The sequence below is a fragment of the Rattus norvegicus genome, chromosome 10 (assembly GCF_021556685.1).
Source record: "Rattus norvegicus strain SHRSP/BbbUtx chromosome 10, alternate assembly SHRSP_T2T, whole genome shotgun sequence".
NCBI classification, from domain to species: Eukaryota; Metazoa; Chordata; class Mammalia; order Rodentia; family Muridae; genus Rattus; species Rattus norvegicus.
This window is the reverse complement of record NC_141543.1, coordinates 10,600,571-10,620,885: the sequence shown is the minus strand read 5'-3', so window position 1 is coordinate 10,620,885 and position 20,315 is coordinate 10,600,571. Positions and strand designations below refer to the sequence as shown.

The 20,315-nt window shown below is 49.6% G+C and overlaps 1 long non-coding RNA gene across 2 annotated transcripts; it reads right to left on the bottom strand.

The window, feature by feature from the left end:
* Positions 1-756: 756 nt before the first annotated feature.
* LOC120095017 (uncharacterized) lies at positions 757-19,993 on the bottom strand. 2 transcript variants are annotated; one of them, XR_015632364.1, is made up of 3 exons: positions 19,603-19,993; positions 15,024-15,267; positions 757-992 (listed from the first exon to the last, which is right to left on the bottom strand). It is a non-coding gene; the product is annotated as an uncharacterized LOC120095017 (long non-coding RNA). The 2 variants fall into 2 exon arrangements; XR_015632365.1 differs by lacking the exon at positions 757-992 and adding an exon at positions 11,973-12,953 and having other exon boundaries at positions 19,603-19,988.
* Between the last annotated feature and the right edge of the window lie 322 nt (positions 19,994-20,315).

The following is a 20,315-nucleotide window of genomic DNA, read 5'->3' as shown; positions in this document are numbered from 1 at the left end:
GGAAATCTGTGGCCATGTGGATGTCTGTGACTTTGTGGATACCTGTGGCCGTGATGTCCCTAGCCAACGTTACCATCAAAGGCCAAGTAGGTGACCGGTTTGAGCCGCTGCTGAGAGCCTCATTGGGGTCTGTAGTTCATGTTAGTTCCAAGGACCAAGGAATGTCTGTGGTCCGTGTTGCCACCTGAATCCATGTTAATGTCATGGCCCATGCTGCAACTGGAGACAGTGGATGTCCGTGGTCTGTGCTCCTCCTGGAAGCAGTGTGGATGTCCGTGACCTGTGCTGTAGCCAGAAACCATGTGAAAGTCCCTGACGAATGTTAAGGTCAGGGAAGCTCCTTTTGCAGTTGAGACTGAGAGACATTGAAAGTTTCTGTGACAATCTCTCCCCCCCACACCCCACCTCCATCCCTAGAAAGAAATAATCTGTTCAGGAAGCCATTGAAGAGAACGCCAACAACCGTGGTAGGGATGCTGAAGTGTAGCTCTTCACAGGTGATGGCTCCTGGTGGAGGGTGGGGAGGGGTGCAGGTGGGGAAGGACTCAGTTTTCTTTTAGGAACTGCCCACTGGAAATCTGACCATGCTCCAGAGAGTAAATTGGCAACACAATCTGGACTTGGTCTTCCTCCTCCTCTTTCTCTTTTTCTTTTGCTTTGGGGGAGGCCACAAGGGTGGAGGATGGACTGGGAGGACTGGGAAGAGAATGTGATTGGGTGCATTATGTGAAATCCTCAAATAATCAATACAATGTTGTGCTTAAAAACTAATAAACAATTTTTTATTTATGAATTATCCTGAAGCTGCATATTGCTCCATACTTTTTTTAAGAAAAAATTATATAGACCGGAGAGAGGGCTCAGAAGTCAAGAGCACTTGCTGATCTTGCAGAGGACTCAGGTTTGTCTCCCAGCCACTTGTAATGCCAGTTCCAGAGGATAGGATGCCTCTTCTGACCTCCTTGAGCATATGTGGTACACATGCATGTGTGCTGTCGGTCATACATGTAAATAAAAAGAAATTAAACATTTAAAATAATATCAGCTGCAAGCACACAGCTGGGGATCAGCTTCACACACTAACTTGCTTTGTCCTCATAGGAAAGTGAGGCAGGAGCTGTCATTATTCCCTGTCTGAGACAACCAGAGCCCCATGAAATCAAGCCACAGTCATACGACTAGTTAGTACAAAGGCCAGACTAGAGCTCAGGCAGGCTCTGCCCTGAGCAGGAAGCATAAGAACATTGCTTAAATATGAGGACCAGGCTTTGAAGCCGGGAAACCCCAGGCAAAGTGTCCACTCACTTCCTGCAGCCCCTGAGCCCTTGCCGGTTCCAGTGTGGAGCGTGAGCATTAGAAGTCACTTCTGCTCCCTGATGGGAAAGCATCTGCTACTAAGAGTCACTTCCCCAAAGCTCTCAAGTGACAAAAGAGGAAATGGGGGGAGAAAGGAGAAATGAGCTGGGCCTGTGTCAGTCTAAAACCAGAGTGCATGGTTTCTAGCAGAGTCGTGGGGCCAGCCTGGAGGCACGGGGAGTCACCCAGCTGGACACAGGCCAGGTGTCTTGCTTTTCTGGTGCACACGTGTGTTTGCTGAAGACTTGAGTGTACATATGTAACAGAGGATGAGTTTGAATTCTGACCCTCTCCCTTGTGCTTCCTCCTGAATGTTAAGATTGCAGTGCTGCCATGCCTGGCTTAAGTGGTATTGGAGGCTGAATGAGGGCCGAGTGCATATCAGGCAACCGTTCTGCAAACTGAGCCACATCCCTAGTCCTGTGTGAGGTTGTGTGTGTGTGTGTGTGTGTGTGTGTGTGTGTGTGTGTGTGTGTTATCATGGGGAAGTCTGTGAACAATTTGGGAAGAGAGAAGAGACAGAGGTAGAAAAAAGAAGGCTGCCCACCTCCCTTGTGAGATGCTCTGCTGCCCTGGGAGGAAGAAAAAGGCTGCCCAGGCCACTGTGGAAACACTAGGGAAAGTGGCCTCCTGCTGAGTCCCGCATGCAAAGCTTAGCTGGAAAAAAAGGAACAGGGAGCCAGCCTGTGAGTCGCATCTAACACCTATTCCCGGAGGTCACACCGTGGTGAGGCATGACATCACCAGGCCCTGGGGAAATCAGTGCCCTTTTTTGTAAACAGAAACAATAGAATTGGAGATGCCCAGATGCCCACTGGTGTCCTGAGTATCATCACTGCCTAAAATTTCTGCTTTAGTTACATACAAAGCTGTGCGTACTGGGTTACACGTAAAATCTGTTCTTCCCGGTGGGGCAAGCAGCTCAAGAAAAAAATTAGTTTGGAAAAAATGGATGCAAAATATCTAGAAAAGAAAGCAGGAATAGGCGGGGAATGGCTTCCTGGGATGGGAGGAAGGTGTCAACCTGGTCTGCATCACAGAACTCTGTGTTTTTGTTCTAAGCAATGAAGATGTGTTGCTTTTGCAAGGAAGGAAAGCCTGTTTGTAAGGTTTGCAGGACGAAGAAGCATTCTCCCCTCCATCGCTGAAAAGGACTCTGCCGAGCTTTTGGCTGTGAGAGAGGCTGACAGCACCTCCATTCCCCTCTCCAGGAAGTGTGCTGAGAAAAGCCTTCATTCTCCAAACCTGACCAGGTTCCAGCTGACCCTCCACGCCATCGAGGAAGGTTAGGGACATCCACAGAGTTCCCTGCACACAGCTGAGAGCGCCAGGCTCAGCACCAGGGTGACTGTTATCCACAGAGCTCATGGATGTCACCAACCACACAGTAGTCACCCGTGGGCGGTTGGCTTTGTTTTCTTTGCTTATTTTGCTTTTGGTTGGTTTGTTTGTTTGAGACATGGTCTCCTGTAGTCTGGGCTATCCTCACACTTCATCAGTAGCAGAGGATAATGATGAGTTCCTGACCCGCTGGCCTCCACCCGAGTGCAGGTATGACATTCGACACTACACCTGTTTTATGTGACACTGGGGATTCAAATGGGCTTTGTGCCTACTAATTGAGCCCAGTCCCAGCCCTGTTTTTTAAAAAGTTTGGTTTTGTTTACAGGGTTCTTATAATACAGCCCAAGCTGGCCTTGAACTTGAGATCTCCTCCTGCCTCAACTTCCCATCTGCTGGGTTCAAAGTGTGTGCCAACACACACACACACACCACACACACACACACACACACACACACGCACGCACGCACGCACGCACGCACGCACGCACACGCTTTTTCCCCTCCCTCCCTCTCCTCTCCCCTTTCCTTCCTGTATTTGGGGTGTTTTAGTTTTAGTTTTGTTCAGGCAAGGTCTCATTCTGCAATTCATGCTGGCCTGACATTCAGATTATAGCCCAGGCTGGACTGGAGCTCCACCAGTTCTCTGCCGCAGCCTCCCCAGCTCCAGAACTGCAGTGTGCATCATGCCTGACTTCCTGTTCTGCTTTTAGGATCCTTTCCTTCGGCTCATTCCCAGAAGTGCAACTGCCAAGAAGCCTTTGTTGTTCCCAGACAGCTGGGAAAGGGGCCGGGCATTTGCCTTTCCAAGAGACCGCCACGCCCAGCAGCTGTAAGATCTCTATCCAGGGATCCAAGACATCTGTTCTCTGGGTCAGGAACCAGAGTAGAGCAGCAAATAGAAGGACTTTCCCTTCATTTCCAAGAACAGGCGTCAGGACGTGAAGGACTACAGGGGACACTCAGCAGAAGCTAGCCAAAGGCCCCTCCTTATAGCCAGAAGGAACCCTTTCTCTCTCCAGGTGGATCCTGATCTTGGCCCTCCACACCCACCCTTTAGGGAAGATCGGATATTTCTCCTTGAACTGACTGTGGTCCAGGAATGCCTATTAACGTTACTGGCCACCATATTTCCGTAAGAATGTGGCCAGAATGTGCCCTACAGCTGGGTGGAACTGGTCTGGTGTCTTTCTGCTCTCCGGCATCTTAAAGACACCCTTCCCCCAACCCCAAGCCAGGTTCCTGCTTCCTGCTCCCAGGCAGGACCCCGCCCATTTCCTGGATGGATGGACAAGAGAGGAAAGCCATCAACTTCCTGTGTCCCAGCCTTAAGAGTATGTAGGCTTCTTCCCAGCCATGGGTCCGTGTATCTCAGTGGGCCAGAAAGGGAACCCAGCAGCTTAAAGGAGAATGAAAGAAACCACTGAGGAAGGAAAGGGAGTTTCAGAGCAAGCATGACAAAACGAAGAGCAACCAAGGAGGGTCAGGGCGACAGGGGAGGCTGAGAGAGAGGAGAGCCAAGTGCAGACATCACTGAGCTCCCCAGTGGCAGGGGGAGGGGGAAAGTGGAACTCCCACCTCTGAGGTTTCCCCTCAGGTTTTCACAGCCCCCTCATCCTGCAGCCTCCCCGTTAAGTATAAAGTCCACACAGTCATAGAGACTGTGGCCTCACTTTTCTCAGGCACCAACTTTCAATCATATGGGGTCTACCTATAGTTGCTTATCTTGTATCTTGCTTGTTGTGGAGTGCCACGGCCACACACGGTGCCCTCGTCCTCTACTCACTGTTCACCTCCCAGACTTCTGCTCATGGTGTATGCCCCGTAGTTACAAATGCCAAGGACCTCTTAGCCACAACAGATCTTGGGTTTGTTTATTGTTGCTTGTTTTTGAGACATGGTCTTACTATTTAACCCCGACTGGCCTGGAACTTTCTATGTAGACCAGGCACGCTTTCAACTTATACATCCACCTGCCCGTGACTCCAGGTGCTGAACTTACAGGGATGTGTTACCACAGTCAGCCATTTTTAAATTTCTCTTGCCCTACTAACATCATTAGTGTGTATGTATGTGAGAGTGTGTGTATATGTGAATGTGTGTGAGTTTATGTGAGTGTGTGCATGTGTGTGAGTGTGAGTATATGTGAGTATATATGTGTGTGTGTATCTGTGTGAGTTGTGTGTGTGTGTATATGTGAATGTGTGTGAGTTTATGTGAGTGTGTGCATGTGTGTGAGTGTGAGTATATGTGAGTATATATGTGTGTGTGTGTGTATCTGTGTGAGTTGTGTGTGTGTGTGTATATGTGAATGTGTGTGAGTTTATGTGAGTGTGTGCATGTGTGTGAGTGTGAGTATATGTGAGTATATATGTGTGTGTGAGTGTGTGTGTATCTGTGTGAGTTGTGTGTGTGTGAGTGTGTGTATATGTGAATGTGTGTGAGTTTATGTGAGTGTGTGCATGTGTGTGACTGTGAGTATATGTGAGTATATATGTGTGTGTGAGTGTGTGTGTATCTGTGTGAGTTGTGTGTGTGTGTGTGCATATGTGTGAGTGTGAACTTGGAATGCCAGATCCATGTAACAAGCAGAGCTTACCATTTGAGATCAGGTCTCATCCCCCAGTCTCTACCTCCCTAGTGCTAGGGTGACAGCTATGTGGCACTTGGGACTGACGCAGTACTTTGTGAAGAGGTTTCTGGTAGAGTCCCAATCACACAGCTACAGGGGAGTTAACTCAGGTCTTGATCTAGGCATCTGGCTCCAGGACCTCTCTCTGTTCAGTTCCTCTCCTGAGCTGACCATAGCATGGCTTGCTTTCTGCAATCAACTGGAACAATGACAGTCACACTAGGGCAGGTGGTCCACAGACAACCCGCTTAGCCTAGCTGGCCACTGTGTGGGAAAACTGCTAATTAAGGTCGAAATCTACCGTTGGCTAGATAGCGTTCTGGGGCTCTGCGTGTAATGGAAGACTTCTTCGTTAGCAGAGTTTCTCCTTCTCCACCTTGTCCGGGGAATTCTAACCCACCCGCCAACACACACACACACACAAACACACACACACACACACACACACACACACACACACACACATTCACTCACACATACCTCTACCTGAGGAATGTCACGTAGCTCAGTGAGTTTATAGGATCAATTTCCTTTCTCCTCGAAACACCTGTCCAGTCAGTCCCTGAGATTCCTGAAATGCTTCCCCATGTTAATGAGGCTCGCCAGGTACCTAAGCCTCTAGCCAATGACCTTTGCCCATACTGGACGTCCCTGCCCTCAGTCCCCCAAAAACTTTATAAATCTTCAATCACCCTAACCAAAGTTGATCTGACTGACAAGTGGTCGTCATTTACCGTACTCCAGGGGCTTCTGACCCCCTGGCCCTGCACCGTTTGATGTCTCTGCTTCCACCTCAGGCCTTGACCCATGGCATGCATACCCTACTGGTCCCCGAGTGGCTGGCTGCTCTTGAGAACAGTGTTTCCAGTTCCGGTTTGTTATTCTGACCCACAAGAGAACACTCGAGTCCTTCAGGCTTTCGAGAGCTCTGTTCCCAACATTAAACTGGTGAAAAGAAATCTCAAAGTTGATTCTGCTGCTCTTCTTGCTCATCCGCTAGAAAGCTCGAAATCCACCACACCTCCCGGCGTGCGTTAACCTGGGCGTCAGCTGTGCTGGTTTTACAGTTCTTGCCTTTATTTGTTTTAACCACAGTTTCCTCGCTTCTCATTGATTTTGTTAGTATCTTTGTAAATTACATTAAGCCCATGTCAGGAAGCGGCAAGAGCATAAGTCCATAGGTCATGGACACATTACAAACTCCCAATCACAGTCTGGGTCAGATCCTTCCTTAGTGTCAGGCAGCCAGCAGTTAGGGAATGTTTGCCCGTGGCCTTTCACTGATGGTTGCTATGAATACACGTACCACATGCTGCCATGGTGACCCAAGATGTTTCTGAGTGATGCAAAAGAACATCCAGAAGCAAAAGCCTGGGCACACTGAAGACAGGACTTACACAGCACGGCGGACCCTGAGCAGGGAAGTCTAACTGAAGCCACGGCCAGTGTCACTACACAATGACCCCTCCAGGTTTCTCGGCCCTAGAGCTCTCCCTGTCCTCACGCTCACGGAAACCCTGAGTAAAGGAACTGGATCCTTGCCTCTTCACTCTCCTTAAGTAGAGTTGAGGGAGGCCAGGCCTGTGGCTAACATCACTCTGCAAGTAGAAAACACAAAGGAAGAGAGAAAAAGTGGATTCAAGAGCAGCAATTCTTAAGTCAGATTTGTTTGTGTGTGAGAGACAAGGTCTTAGGTAGTGTAGGCTGGCCTTGAACTCCTAATCCTCACTGTGCTGGGACGGCAGACAGGTTCACCCAGGGCATCCTGGGAAGGACGGCCACAGCATGACCAGGAGTCTGAGCAGCCAGCTGGGGTGGAGATCCCAGAGACAGTGAAGACACCTACAACACTCTCGGAGAGAGCTCATGAGTGTATTGCTGCTGCCCACATCAAGTCACCACACTGACACACTGGTACCCTACATATGAGGTGAAACACTGATGTGTCTCATGGCGGTTTCCAAAACCCTAAAACCCCACACACCCTGGGAGAAAGAACAGACCCAGAAGACTTAGAGCAGTGTGTCTGTCTATGGGGACCACAGGACACAGGATTAGAGGGAGCAGTAACAGGACCAGGGGGCCTTTGTGAGACAGAGCCTCCTGGCAAAGAGCTGTGGAGCTAGTTGTGCCATCCTGAAAAGCAACTGTCTGCCTATTCATTTTTGGAAAAAAAAAAGGCAGGACAATTTTATTTGGAGTTAAGCAACAGTACAGATTAAAGAAAGATTGGTAACAGGCCATGTCAGGGAGGAGACTCAAGGGCTTGCTGTCATTTTAAATGGGTAAATTGTCTCTCAATAAAGCTATAGAGTTTTCTCATTTCTAATAAAACAAGGAGGTGAGAGATTATCCCAGGGCACTGGCTGGATGACCACAGGTGAGCCTCGACGTTTCTGTCTGTAGATGGGCATGAAGTGGCTCTAGAAGACAGGGTTGGGGTATGGGGTGTCCTGCCAGAGCCAGTCTGAGATGTCTCTGGAGCTGGGGTCCAGCTTGTGGATGTGTCCTTTCTGCTACCCCTTTCTTTGCCTGAATTCTGCCAAAAGGACACTAAAGCCTTCGCTGTGTCCGAGTGCCAGGCCGTGATCCATGCTCCAAACTCAAGTATGGCCCGCCATTCTAGTATTAAGATAACAACAGTGTTCAGGCATTGCAAGGCATTCCTGTAAACTGAGCACTCAGGAGATGACTCAGAAGGGCTGCTGTGAGTTTGAGGGCTGGGCTACGAAGTGAATTCTAAGTCAGCCAGGGCTACCCAACAGGACTTTGTCTCTAAAAAAAAAAAACAAAAAAACAAAAAAACCCTACCTAACTAACTGACTACATAAATAGATGAATGAATGAATGAATGAATGAATGAATGAATGATGGCAAGTGGTCCTCCAAGTCTGTTCCCACTGCTAGTGTTGGTTTTGAGGATCTTAGGGTACCACTAATGACTGTCACTAATCCTGCATGGTAATCCAGGCTGGCGGGGCAGTGTGCTGGGGACCCACAAAGAGGCAAGTATGCAAGAAGCTATGCTCATACAATGGCCCTTCAGAAGCTGGTCCCCGGGGAAGGCAGAGGATCTCAATCAACAAGGCCGAAGAAAGAAGAGTCTGTCTCCATCTGGGCCCCACCCCCACAGCCACAGGGCCAAGAATGCAGCCAACATCTATTAAGTTTCTAAAATTATGCCTAGGCTGGGGGTGGGCACAGCTGAGGATTGGAAGAGGAAGTAGTGGATGGTGGGTAGGCTTGCAAGCTGGCCCCTCCAGCATTAGGTGAGTGCTGGGTAGCATGCAGGGAGCATGGGCTGGCTGCCTACGATGTCACAGAAACCAAAAGCCTTCTGTGCATGGCCACCTCAGGCAAGTTAACTCTGTCACTGCCCTCTCAGCTCACTGCAGGTTTCCACAGAACAGAGGAGGAGTGGGAGGGTGTCCTCTAGCTGCCCCATTGAAGGAGAAAACAGTATGGAAAAACCAGTGAGTGCCAGCAGGGTCACTCTGCTAGATCGTGCAGGCTGTATATTACACACCTGCAGGGGGTACTTTTCTCTGTAAAACTACAAACCTGCTCACAGTATCCCATAATATCCCACAGGGTACCAGGTGCCCTGTGGCCAGGTTCCCGCTCTTTCCTGGGTCTGTGAGAATGTGGCCCAGTGGCCAGGTATTCGGAAGACTAACCTCAAACGAGTCCTTATCCACGTGCCCAAACCCTCTTTCCCTCACTGGATAAGATGGCAGCAGGCAAGTTCAGGGAGGTCCTCCAGCTGCAGGGCAGTCTGTCTCTTGGCATGTTGCACGGTTCAGTCTGCTGCGACTGCTGATGGTGTGCACACAGCCATTCTTTCCCATGGTTAAGGTCTTAGGGTACATACAGAACAAGGGGCTGCACTGGCGTGGCTTCCCTTCTGAGTGCCATCAAACCTGTTCTCATTTGTCCTCCCCCCTCGCTGCCCTCCTCCCCCACCCCTCCACCGAGTCACTTTCTTCTTCCGAACAGTGTTCCCTTTACCCTCCAGCCACTGGGGATCCATCACCCTGCTGCCCCCTTCCCGGAGATCTCTTCCTCCCTCTTCTCTCCTTTTCCCCTTTTCCCAGCCAGCAAACATACATGTATAAGTAGAGACATAAACACACACATATAGAAAGGCATACATGCACACGTATATAGATAGGGATATGTGCACACATGTCGATGAACATACCCGCACACATATATAGAGGTATACATGCATATATAGAGAGTCATACATACATACATTGATAGGAATACATGTCCACATATAGACATAAATGCATATGTATATATGTACATATATGTATATTTACATGCAGATATAAAGGTAGACATACATGCATCCATATATAGACATGTACATACACATATAGGTAGACATGCATGCACATATATTTAGATAGAGACATATGCACATATAGAAATGGTCATACATTCACACATATATAGAGACATGCATGTGCACTTGCTTTGTAGATCAGGCTGGGCTCAAACTCAGAGGTTGCCTGCCTCTGCCTAAGTACTGGGATTAAAGGTGTGCACCACCACCACCAGCTTCACCAAGTCTTCTTCTCAGGAATTCACTGAAACATCTTGTGAAAGCCCACACCAGAGTCTTCCTTCAGAGGACCCAGGCTCCAGCTGTGACTACCACATAAGGGTTTTTAATACAAAACAAAAAAAAATAATAATAAAGTAATTAAGTCTGAAAAAGTAGATAGGTACAATACTATCCCTTTAATGAGATAAGGTTATTTCCCTCCCCAGAACCTGGGCCTCCTGTAATCTCTTAAAGCTCTGCAAGTCTCCTCGATTTCTGAACTACTCGGGGAAGTGTAACCTTCCTTCTCTGTCTCTCCTCTAGGCATGCCTTCAACGCCTGGGCTTCCTTGCTGTAAGGGTTAGCTTTGTCAGCTTGACCTCAACCTTGGTCATCTGGTAAGAGGAACAGCTGACGAAGTGTCTCCATTAGGTTGGCCTGTGGCCAAGTCTGTGAGGCATTCTCATCATTAAAGACGGATGTGGGAGGGCCCAGCCCACTGTGGGTGATGCAGGTGGGCCTGGGTGCAGTGAGCAAGCTATGGAGCAAACCAATGTCCCCTGTAGGGACATTCCTGACTCCAGGCTCCTGCCTACAGCTCCTACTGACTCCCCTCGGTTTCCCGACAGCTCTAAGATGAAGTAAATCTAAGTTCCTTTCCTAGGTTGCCTTAGGTTTGTCCGGCTACACGAGGGTGCCTGTCTGCATGTGACTGACCTTTGGGTCTTTGCACTTAACTCACATAGGAAGACTTCCTCTTCCCTTCCCCACTCTCCACTTTCCAGTAGCTGGGAAGGTTTCCACCTCACCTGCCTGAGTTCTCTTTACACTCTAATAAAGTTGTCCTCCGGCTTCTGTCTGAGTCCACTCTTAAACTCTCCTTCTAGTGAGACTAAGAGCCCAAAAGCACCCCTGCTACTGATTATCCCAGTGTCAGTCTTACTATATAGCCCAGGCTAGCCTGGAACTCACTGTGTAGCCAAGGCTGGATTTGAACTCTCACAGTAATCCTTCTGTTTTGACCTCCCAAGTACTGGGATTGCAGGCATGGTGGGCAGGGCACCACATATGATGCCTGTGGGGTTTCAGACCTGGGACAAGTGGCTGAGGTCCTAAGACAGTGTGTCTATGGTGAGAAGAGCACCGGCTGCTCTCCCTGAGTCCTGAGTTCAACTCCCAGCAGTCACATGGTGGCTCACAACCACCTGTAATGGGATCTGATGCCCTCTTCTGGTGTCTGAAGACAGCGACAGTGTACATAAAATAAAAACTAAAAATAAAAAAAAACAATTTAAAAAGTTGACAAATGCAAGTTATGATGGCTGGAGGACATGAAAAACGTAAATGGTGACAGGAAAGTGGTTTAGGGTACAGAAAAGAAAGGAAAAAAATGTGTCACTGTGGTAGTAAGACTTGCAGGGTGTTAATGCTTTTGACCAAAATCATTTTGCTGAAGCTCAAAGTCGTGAGCCTGCTGCTCTTTCTGCACCGTGGATTCCGTGCAGATTACAGGCAGCGTAATGCTAACATATCCAATGCTAACATATCCAATGCTAACATATCCAATGCTAACATACCCAAACTGCCTCTCCTTTCATGAGCTTAAGAGACTCGTGTAAGCTTCAGGGAATCCACTTGGTTCCACATCTCACAGGTCAAATGGACTCCGATAAGTACTGCTAATCAACAGCCCATCCCCCCCTCTGCCCCTGATTTCTGAGGGTGGGATCTATCCCCCTTTACATGGTCCTGGGATACCGCCTCCCCCCTCCAACTATCAAGACCACGTGCCTCAAAGTTTCAAACATACACCCAAGCAAGTTTTTCCTCCCCAAACACCTTAACTTTATCTCCTGCCCCTAACATATATACCTGCCCCAGCATTCTGTCAAGTCTGGGGTCTTCCTCAAGACCTGCCTCCAGGACAGCTCTGAAGCAGCTACCCACAGTGCTCTGGGCCAGCCTCACAAACTACTCCCACTGGGCCTTCCTTCACTTCCCTAGCCCCAGATGGTTAGCACCCAACTCTTATCAGACTTGGCCAGCATTCCAGCTTTTGGACCCCCAATAGCAGCAGGAAGTAGTCATAGATGATTATGTCATTCTTATTTATTTATTATCAACAAAAGGCTGGGACGTTGTGAGTCAGACCAGGGACAAGGGACTGAGGTGCACATTTAACCAAAGTAGACCTGGTCTCCAGGTTCTCCCAGCATCCCTCAGTCCTACCTGTTGTTACGGGGCATGGCTGGCACACCTCTCCATCCATGCTGAACTTTCCAGCCCAGAGGCTGGGCTTCCTCTCACCCAGACTCTCATCTCTACATAATCCACTCTTACAATCCAGACACTTCAGTTCTCTCCTCCTGCCCCTGCCCCTGCCCCTGCGTTTCTCTCCTCTCCTGTCTCTCTCCCTTCCTCCCTCCTGCCTCTGCCTTTATATTTAACTTGGCTTAAATTGGCTCCTTTCGTTAGTAATTTATCAATATCTAGCTCAATCTGACCGTCAGCTAAACAATTTCTAGTACCACATTTGCCTCTGTGTGACACATGATACACTTATAGGGCTGTTTGCTGCCTATCAAACATTCAGGCATAGCTGGGGGTCCTGTGTTTTTATTAAACCTAGTACATGTACACACATACACACACACACACACACCAGGGCCAAGCCTGTGAGGAATCTATCCTTGACAGGAAATAACTGTAAATCTGCAGCTATTTATGAACAAAGGCCCCGCTCCCCCACCTTGTGGAGACAGCAAGACACACACATGTAGGCACGCACACACGGGGCTCTCTGGGCTCGTTCTGTCCTATGGTAGTTGTAGAGTCATCCCCTGGACAGTCATAAAAGGTTGTTGGTGCCTGGCATCAACAGGTTCCTGGGAAGGGCAGGATGAGGACTCTGAGCCCACGGACACACTGTGTTCCCAGGCCAACCTTTTGTAGGTCCTGCCCAGAGCAGACATCCACCCTGGGCTGCTTCTGAAAGTCAGGTCATGTGACGTTTGGTAACACTGGCGTTTGTGAGGATCCACTGGAGAGGGCAGGCTCCTCCCCGTCTCTGGACTTGTGGGATAGAGGAGAAAGGAAAGTTCTCAGGTAACTCCAGGGCCGTCTCCGTGGCAATAGCCCCCGACTTAGGTGGGGACACCTGTGGTCACAAGTTACTGCATTCTTGTGGCCACGGAGCCCAGCCCAACATCTGCACACAAGGAAACTGGATGGTAGTAACCCCAGCTCTGGGCCCCAAGTCTCAGCAGAGCACACCCTAGTCACCACGCCCACATCTCTGTGAGCTTAACCCCAGAGGACAGAGGGACAGAAGGACATGTTTAGGGTATGAGTCATCCATTCCAGGACCCACTAGAGGCCAGGCTGAACCCAACACTCCACTGCTACCTCTGACCTGCCCTCCTAGCAGCCTCTCAAGCTTACACCCTGATGTCTGGAGATACACTGGGATCCTTGGTAGCTACAACAGCGTCCTGCACTGAACGGAATCAGAGCCTAGGGTGCCCTCCTCCCAGGAGCTCCTGTGACAACCAGACAGGAGCCAAGCAAGACACTGGCCCAGCCCCTTTGGCTGTCACACTATTGAAACAATGTTCCTCCCAAAACTGGAATTTCCCCAGAAATTTCTGGAGGAAGGAAGGACCAATAAGGTACAGCCTGAGGAATTTGTCTCCCAGAAAGAGAACTTCCGTAGTTCTGAACTTGTCAGACCACCTTCAACCACGGACTGGGACCCAGACAACTGGGAATGGGTGGAACTGTACCCTGACCAGGGATGATCAGCCACCCTGCCTCCTGGCCTGAGCTTTAAACCTAATCCTCAGCTCAGGATCCTGAGGGAACCTGGGGCTTGGGGGAGTCATCACCTCTTCCTGGCACGGCTTCATGGCCTCATCGTATAAAGCTCCTGTCTCTGCTTGCCGCTGTCCTGTCTCGTGTCTGTTTAATTGACCCGTGGAGGTTCAGCCCAGCACACGAGGCTGCCCAGCCTTAGGCTCTGACCCTGATTCCAGTGCCTCTAGTAGCCCATCAAGTTCTGTTTGGGGTTTTACAGTGCTGTGGACAGAACTTAGGGCCTTCTCCAGGTTGGCCTCAGCTCTGCCAGGGAGCCCGTGGCTGGACATTGGATCCTGGGCACCCTTTCTTTTTTTTGTTTTTTGTTTTTGTTTTTGTTTTTGTTTTTGTTTTTTCGGAGCTGGGGACCGAACCCAGGGCCTTGCGCTTCCTAGGTAAGCGCTCTACCACTGAGCTAAATCCCCAACCCCATGGGCACCCTTTCTTGATGATGGAGTTCCAGAAGTCCCTGGGGGCTGGCGGTCAGGGAAGGCTTCCTGAAAGAGGCTACTCTTAGTAAAGAGCAAAGGAGCAGCAAGGTTGCTGCCACTGGGGACAATGGTCCAAGTACAAATATTGATACTGTGTGCAGGCAATGAGCACCGAAGCACCACTGCAGATGCCTGTGAGTCCTCCCCGCTGTGAGTTCTCCCCGGTGCAAGTGCTCCCCCGCTGTGAGTGCTCCCCCGCTGTGAGTGCTCCCCCGCTGTGAGTGCTCCCCCCCCCCCGCTGTGAGTGCTCCCCGCTGTGAGTGCTCCTACCATGATTAACTTAACCTGTCTTCTTGTTTACCAGTATGGAGAAACCCTGCCTCCTCCTTCCACCCAATCCACCTTCCCTTTGTGTCTGTCATTTTTTTCACATCTTCAAGAGCCCAGTCAGAGCAAGTCCCCTGCAGCAGTATGTGCATGCATGAACCAAAGGTTGGCGCCTTCCGGAGGACCATGCTAGTGACTCAGAGGACCTGGTGGCTCTGCCCCCATGAGCACCTGTACTCAGGTGCACAGATACATACATACACACACACACACACACACACACACACACACACACACACACACACACACACTCTAAGGTAATGAAAGCGAACCTTGCAAAGTCAGGTGTGATGGAACACGCCTGCAATCTCAGCCCTCAGGAGGCAGAGGCAGGTAGACTTCCCATCCCCCTGCCTCCACTCTTGAGTGCTGGGATTTCCCCACCTCTCTTCCCACCCCTCGCTGGGCCTTCATGGGACTGTAGCCACATAAACCAAATGTTCCAGATCCTGAGATGCTCTCTCAGGCTTACCTGGGAGCCAGAAGGAGTAGCTGAAGAGTCAATGGCTGTTCAGATGTAGACTGTTTATTCGGGGTAGGAAGGTCAGTGAGCCCCTCTGATTTTTCTTTTCCAAGAAGAAACCAAAAAGTAGAGGTTTCCTGCAAAATCCTCCAGTTTTTAGAACCTTTTTGAGCTGAGTGTGCTGGTGTCCACTTTTAATCCCAGCAGAGGCAGGTGGATTGCTGAGTTCCAGGCTGGCCAAAGGCGATCTTGTCTCAAAAAAAAAAAAACACAAATAAAGAAAAACAAAACAACCACAGGTGCACCTCTGTGTGTGTTGTGCGTGTGTGTGCATGTGTGTGTGCCTGTGTGTGTGCATGTGCGTGTGAGTGTGTCTGAGTGTGTGTGTGCCTGTGTGCGTGCCTGTGTGTGTGCCTGTGTGTATATGCCTGTGTGTGCATGTGTGTATATGCCTGTGTGTGTGCCTGTGTGTGTGCGTGTGTGTGTGTGCATGTGTGTGCATGTGTGTGTGCGTGTGTGGGCATGTGCATGTGTGCATGTGTGTGCACATATGCGTGTGTGCATGTGTGTGCACATGTGTGTGCATGCGTGTGTGTGCATGTGTGCATGCGTGTGTGTGTGTGCGTGTGTGTGTGTGTGACAGTATACAGAGGACAATTTGTAGGAATTTGTTCTCTCCTACCATGTGGGTCCCAGGGATCGTCAGGCTTGGCAGCAGTCACCTTTACCCACTGAGCCCTCTAACTGGCCCCACATTCTTCAAATTTTAAATGTGAGTTCAAATTAAACAATATAAAAATGAAATAAGAGCTGGAGAGATGGCTTGGTGATTGCGAACACTGGTTGCCTTTGCAGAGGACCCAGGCTCAATTCCAAGCACCCACAGGGTGGCTCACACCATCTGTAGCTCTAGTTTCAAAGAATCTGACGCCCTCTTCTAATCTCCACAGGCCACAGACTCATAAACACATACGCCAAACACTCAAATGCCAAAAATAAATAAAACTTCAGAAAAAAAAACAAAACAGGACAGAGCCAAGCAAATACACAGCAGGAGGCTGGCCAGCACTCCAGCAGGGTGTGAGGAGTGAGAAGTGGTCAGGGTGGAGTCACAGCGATGATGATTTGAGGACCTCGGTACAGTTGTAAACACGGGAGACGTGAACCACGCACCACTGCCTGCTCACTGGCCCAGCTAGACGTTTCTGTAAGAAACCACATGACCATCACACACGCACACCACCCACTCCAGGCTGTGACGCCCAACCCTGCTTCCTGGATGGACACCCTGGTTCATCTGATTTCTAAGCTTAAGCCCAGGAAAATCAAATGTGGTCAGCTGGGGCCTCAGGCAGGCACAGGGCATGAGAGAGTCATTGCCACGCCATACCACCTCCTGTGAAGATGGAGGTGGGTGCCTCTGCTTCTTTTCCACTCCCTCTCCTCTCCCGTTAGGTTTGAGTTAGGGACCAACCAGACCCCATTCCCTGTAATACTACAGATTCTTCTAGCCCCGGGAAGAGGGAGGTCCTGCGAGAGTTACGTTCTTGACTTTACAGAGAGTTTATGAAGAAAACTGAGGTAGATCTCAATAGGGTTGCCAAGATAGACCTTTTAAAAGTACTTCCATTAAATTGTTTTGAGTATTAGTTGCAACCATTTATTATACAGTATCCAGAAGATGATATTCAGAAGATGATATTCAAAAGACTAAAATAGCCCGCTATAATTTCGCTTCGGACCTGTAACATTCTAACTCTCCACACATGGTGCACACATCCTAGAAGCTGTAACACAAAAGGCATGTGCGGCTTCCTGAATGTTCTGTGCAAAGTCTTTTTCAAAGCCCGAGCGCCATGATAGCCCATGTTCTCTATGACTTATCCTTCATCTAAAAAGGCTGAGCTATCAGAAAGGCACAACTGGTTACCTAAAGCCACTGAGGAAGACATTTCTGAACTACATTATCAGCTGCCTAGTAATGTGGGTTCTAGTAGTAAGATTTCAGTGAGAAGCTGTAAGATTCCCCTAAGCTCAAACTGAACCCTCCCTTCTCCCACTCCCCTCCCTCCCTTCATCTACTCTCCCTCCTCACTTCCTTCCTCTCCTCTCGCAAAGACAAGGTAGGAGCCTCTTCCAGGACTGGTTATTTGAAACCATCACTTTCCCATGAGCTTTCCAAAATGCTGAATCCAAACACAAGGTGTTGTCCCCTGTGTGGCGCACACATCTAGACTCCCAGCACTCCCTGCTCTGTCTATCCCTGTGCTCTCTGCTGTGGCTACCTCATTCTCAGGCAGGCCTTTCTCCTGTGGATGCCAAGATCAGCCCCAGCAACCCCAGGCATGTCCCAGAGAGCTGGGCATCCCATGGAAAGAGCTTTTATTTCCCTATGAGTGTCATGTGCCTATGTTCCTGCCCATCTCTACAGTGACAGGAACCAAGCTCCTGACTACACGCCACCCTTGAGTCTGAAAGGGTCAGCTCAACTACAGTGCAAGAGGACATAGGTACCCACTGTGCCAGAAGGGACGCTGGACACTAACACGTGATAGATCGCTATTGCAGTAGGACATTGATCACAACTGTCCCACAGATGACGGACTCTTCCTTAAGAAAGGAAAGTGTGACAGATTGAAAAACACGACCACAGTTTTGGCAACCCTTCCCATTAAGGCCAGTGTCTTTCCTCACACTCTGCCTGGGCTGGTCTAGTGACCCACAGGCAAACTCTACTGGGTAAAGCCTGTGCTTGCGACACTGCAGATGAGTCTGAAGCAGTGGGTAGTGGCACACAGACATCATCTGAATACTCAGGAGGCTGAGGCAGGAGGATTGGTATGAGTTCAAAGATAGTTTAAGTAACAGAATGAGACTGTCTCGGAAAACAAAAAAGAGGGCTAGGTATGGCTCCATTTGTAGCGCGCTCATCAGGTATGAGTAATTCCCTGGGCCAATCCCAGCTGCATATAAAGCAGGCAGGGTGGTGCACATCTGTAATCTAGCACTTGGGAGGTAGAGAGAGGAAAGCTAAGAGCTTAACGTCTGTCAGAAGTACAAAGTGAGTTCTAAGATGGCTCGGGCCACAGGAATTCCCTGTGTCAGAAGAAGAAAGAGGAAGCAGCAGATGAGTAGAGAAGAGGAGGGGAGGAAGAGGAGGGAAGAACGGAAGAGGAAGGAAGGGGAGGGCAAGGGGAGGGCAAGGGGAGGGGAAGGAATGGGAAGGGGGGGAAGGAGCAAGGTTAAGAGGAGCAATGGTGGCTGCAGCCTTAGGTTTCAGCCAGGCAGGATGACAGTGCCTGTAACACCAGCCCTCAGGACAAGAGGCAGGAGAATCATGAATTAGAGCCAGCCTGGGATAATAAGAAAGACCCTGTCTCAAAATCCAGCGCCAAGTTAACCAAGAGTCTAGGTCCAACCTTGACCCTCTGTACACTGAGCAGTGTTCTAACAAGCATGGGGCTGTAGCAGATGAGAGCCACAGTGCACAGCAGCCAAACTGTGAACCAAAGGACCCAGAAGTGGGCAAACTACTGGGAGAATTGTGTCATGCTGCTTCATATAAACGGAGCAGATTGTGTTCCCCAATTTCCCTTATGTGCTGCCCAGTTAGAGTTGACTGGAAAAGAATCAAAGCACAGTGCACATCTTTGAAGGTCACGGTAGCCAGGAGTCATAAACCTGTGTCACAGCTGCTACAGGGGAACTGAGCCTGTAACAGAAGGCTCCATGTGGGAGCTGAAGGGACTTCTCAATGGTTCAGAGACAGCAACAACCTTCCCTTCCCATCATTCATCCACTCGTCCATCCATCCTTTTACCCACCCATCCATTCACCCACCCATCCATCCACCCACCCATCCACTCACCATCCACCCACCCATCCATCCACTCTCACACATTCGTTCAAGCAGCAAGCTCCTGTTGCTGGCCATGATAGAGAGCCCAGAAGTGGGAGTCAGTCAAACTGGATCTAATTTCAGCTGCAACATACACACAGGTTACCCAGCCTCTGGGGCCTCAGTGAATCCTGGCAATGGTCTCAGGAGGTAGGAATCTCAGGATCCCCATTTTCCAGATGAAAGAACACAGGCCCAGAGAAGTTGAGAAACGTACCCACAGTCACACAAGTCATCAAGGCATGGGTAGGATTTGAACTCAATAACTTTGTCTGTAGCTGCCAGTTCCCAGTTAAGTCCCCTGTGGTTTCCAGGACAAGGACAATGGAGTAGACTCCCAGAGCATAGAGCTTGTTGCCACAAATGGTGTGAACTGGTTCCCTGGCACTTGGCAAAGATGACTTTTCCAGGTGACGAAATTAGGGTTTGAGCCCTTCTTTCACGGGACAGGCCTTGGCCACTTAGAAGCCCCAATACCTCCCACTAGCCCTTTCCAGCCACCTCTACCCTCCTGGAAACCTGGGTGTCACTGACCTTAGCTGTGGGGTACCTGTCCTTCCTGGCTCAACGCAGGCTCTCCACCCACACCCAGCATGCAGCCATGACGAGTCAGTGGTAGCATGGCTTTCAGGGTCACCTAATACAAAGCCATGGGATCCAAATCTAGCTGGTGAGACTCCTGAGACTTACTGGAACTCCTGGGGACAGGCAGCTCTTTCCTAGGCCGGTGAGAGAGAAGCTGGGAACATGGAGGACTCATTCACCCAGAAGATGGAGGTTGGCCCCTTGAGGAAGCGCAGATCTTCCATTGCTGCCAGAGCTCCTGGATCTAGCCATGCCTAAAGCTATCCCATCCCCGACTTCCCATGATGTACATTCTGTTTGCACATGAGTCAATTTAATTCTGCTTCTGTCCTATACAACATTCCATTAATAGTCATCCTGAAGAGCCTGCTACAGTTTACACACACACACACACACACACACACACACACACACACACACACACAGAGAGAGAGAGAGAGAGAGAGAGAGAGAGAGAGAGAGAGAGAGAGAGAGAGGTTCTTCACTGGCCTGAAGCAAGCACAGATGCTGAGAAGAGACATGGTGCTTTTCAGAGATGTGGGAGGGGAAGATGTTTCCCATTCTTCTAGGGTGAGTCAGCAGATAAAAATGGAGTAAGCTGGTTTCCCAAGCAGGCCATCCTGCCTGACCACAGGGCTCACATCAGCACCAGCCTGCAGGGTGGGGCCTTCCCAGGGCTCCCACATTCTGCCTGCACCATCTCTCTGGACTCAGCCCCCAGCCTCAGGAGCTGGACTGTTTTTCAATTTCTCTGTTTTACTTTATTTTTTTTTGTTTTGTTTTGTTTTGAGACAGAGCCTCCTATAACCAAGCACACT